Source organism: Octodon degus, unplaced genomic scaffold, assembly GCF_000260255.1.
Source record: "Octodon degus isolate 3935 unplaced genomic scaffold, OctDeg1.0 scaffold00186, whole genome shotgun sequence".
Taxonomy (NCBI): domain Eukaryota; kingdom Metazoa; phylum Chordata; class Mammalia; order Rodentia; family Octodontidae; genus Octodon; species Octodon degus.
Window position 1 is genome coordinate 3,262,876 of NW_004524762.1, and position 2,898 is coordinate 3,265,773.

The 2,898-nt window shown below is 36.2% G+C and overlaps 1 pseudogene; it reads left to right on the plus strand.

The window, feature by feature from the left end:
- The first annotated feature begins 1,914 nt into the window (after positions 1-1,914).
- Positions 1,915-2,586, plus strand: LOC101592003 (annotated as a pseudogene).
- The last annotated feature ends 312 nt before the right edge of the window (positions 2,587-2,898 follow it).

Genomic DNA, 2,898 nt, shown 5'->3' on the forward strand with positions numbered 1-2,898 from the left:
AATTAACAACTGGGACCAACTCTCATTGAGAAGTTTTTGCACCTCAAAAGAGAAATTACCAACAAAGTGAAAACACAATCCACAAATTTGGAAAAAAATCATAACTCATAAGCACTCAGACAATGGTCTGCTCTCTAGAATTTATAAAGAAGTAAAAAACATTACAAACACTTCTCAGAGGATGAAATTATAGAATCAAATAAATATATGACAAATATAAGATATATGAAATTATAGAATCAAATAAATATATTCACATCACTAGCCATCCATGAAATGCAAATTAAAACAAGACTGACATACCATCTCACCCCAGAAGGAATGGTAATCATAAAGAAATCAAAAACAACAAAAGTTCAAGAGGCTGTGGAGTATAAGGAACCCTTCTCCACTGCTGGTGGGAATGTAGACTGGTGCAACCATTATGGAAAGTAGTGTGGGGAGTCCTTAAAAAACTAGGACTGGAAATCCCATTCAAAGATGCTATCCCTCTATTGGGAAATTTCCCAGAGGAACTCAAAACTTCATATCATAGTGTTATATGTGCACTTACGTTTATAGCAGCACAATTTATGAGAGCCACATCTTGGAAATAACCATCACCTGAGGATTGGATGAAAAAGATATGGTATTTTTATACAAGGGAGTATTACTCAGCTATAAAGAATGATAAACTCAAAGCCTTTTTATTCAAGTGGGTGCTGCTTGAAGATATACTCATAAGTGAAATAATCCAGACCCACAGGTGTAAATATCATATAGCTTACTTAGTGTAAGAACGTAAAAGAAGAAATACAAGTAAAAAAGTGTAACACAAGAAAAAGGAAAATGAAAACTTAAGGATTGAAAAACAAAGAGCAGGTAAACAGAAAGCTAAGAAACATGACAGGGGCAAAGCCATACATTTATATGCACAAAATGGTTAAGGCAATGGTCCTGAGAATCTTCAGCAGTTTTTTGAAACTAGCAGTTAATTGATAGGTCTTTTCACCCTGCCTAACCAAATATGCTGATAAGTATGAACTAAGCAATACTGAAGACAGCAATGTGTATTACTAGGGGAATGCTTGGAGTTCCTGTCATTCTGGTCTTCTAAATATATACTGCTTGTCATGTCATACCAATTACTGCCGTACTATCTCTCAAGTAAATGATTGCTTTATTTAAAAAAGGGGCAGATGTAATAAATGAAAACAAGAGACAAGGAAAAAATGTTATAGAATTGTCCTGCTACAATGCTGTATATGGTTAGATTTTTAAATTTCTGTGTAAAAACATGTAATTGTGTATTCCTAGTTGGAAAAAATCTTAACTAGTAAGCACTCAGACAAAGGTCTGCTCTTTAGAATTTAAAAAGAACTAAAAAACATTGGGACCCCAAAATTTAAAGACCCAATCCAGAAATGGGCATGCGAGATGAACACACACTACTCAGAGGACAAAATTAAAGAAACGAATAAATATATGAAAAAAATGCTCCACATCACTAGACATCCATGAAATGCAAATTAAAACAACACTGAGATGCCATCTCACCCCAGAAAGATTGGCTATCATAAACCAATCAACAATAAATGTTGGAGAGGCTGTGCAGAAAAAGGAACCCTTCTCCACTGCTGGTAGAAATGTAGACTAGTGCAACCATTATGGAAATCAGTGTGGAGAATCCTTAAGAAACTAGGACTGGAAATCCCATTCAAAACACCTACCCCCCCCCACTTGGAATTTTCCCAAAAGAACTGAAAATGTCATATCATAGTGAAATATGTACATCTATGTTTATTGCAACACAATTTATGATAGCCAAATCTTTGAAGCAACCAAATAGATGAAAAAGATGTGGTAGGGTCTAGGCATGCAGGGGAGAAAGCGGCGGTTACTGTCAGAGCTGGAGATGGGCTGGGCGTGGCGGCCATGGAGGGTCAGTGCTGGTTGCCACCGGAGGCCAACCCTGAGGTTACCAACCAGTTCCTCAAACAATTAGGTCTACCTCCTAACTGGCAATTTGTTGATGTATATGAAATGGATTCTGAACTCCTTAGCATGGTACCAAGACCAGACTGTGCAGTGTTACTTCTATTCCCTATTACAGAACAGAAGAGGAGGAAAAAATAAAATCTCAGGGGCAGGATGTTCGTCACTAGTGTGTTTCATGAAGCAAACCATCAGCAATGCCTGTGGACAACCAGACTGATACATGCTATTGCAAACAATAAAGACAAGATGCACTTTGAATCTGGATCAACCTTGAAAAATTTCCTGGAGGAGTCTGTGTCAAAGAGCCCTGAAGAATGAGCCAGATACCTGGAGAACTATGATGCTATTCGAGTTACTCATGAGACCAGTGCCAACGAAGGTCAGCCTGAGGCACCAAATACAGATGAAAAAGTAGACCTTTGTTTTATTGCATTAGTTCATGTAGATGGGCATCTCTACGAATTAGGTGGGTGGAAACCATTTCCAGTTAACAATGGGAAAACTAGTGATGAGACTTTACTAGAGGATGCCATAGAAATTTGCAAGAAGTTTATGGAATGCGACCGTGATGAATTAAGATTTAATGCAGCTGCTCTTTCTGCTGCATAGATTGTCAGTGAAAACACTAAATACTATATCATTTACAACAGAAGTTAAATTTCTGCTTCCATACACTAATCCAAAAATTTTGATATTTTCATTAACTTGAATGATTAAAATTTATGTGAATTAAACTTTAAAAAAAAAGAAAAAGATGTGGTATTTTTATACAATGGAGTATTACTCAGCTATAAATTTAACCACATCCATTGTGTAAATATCATATAGTCTCCCTAGTATAAGAACTCAAAAGAAGAAATAAAAATAGAAAGTTGTAACACAATTAAAGGGCAAGCGAGAACTTAAGAATTAAATAACGAA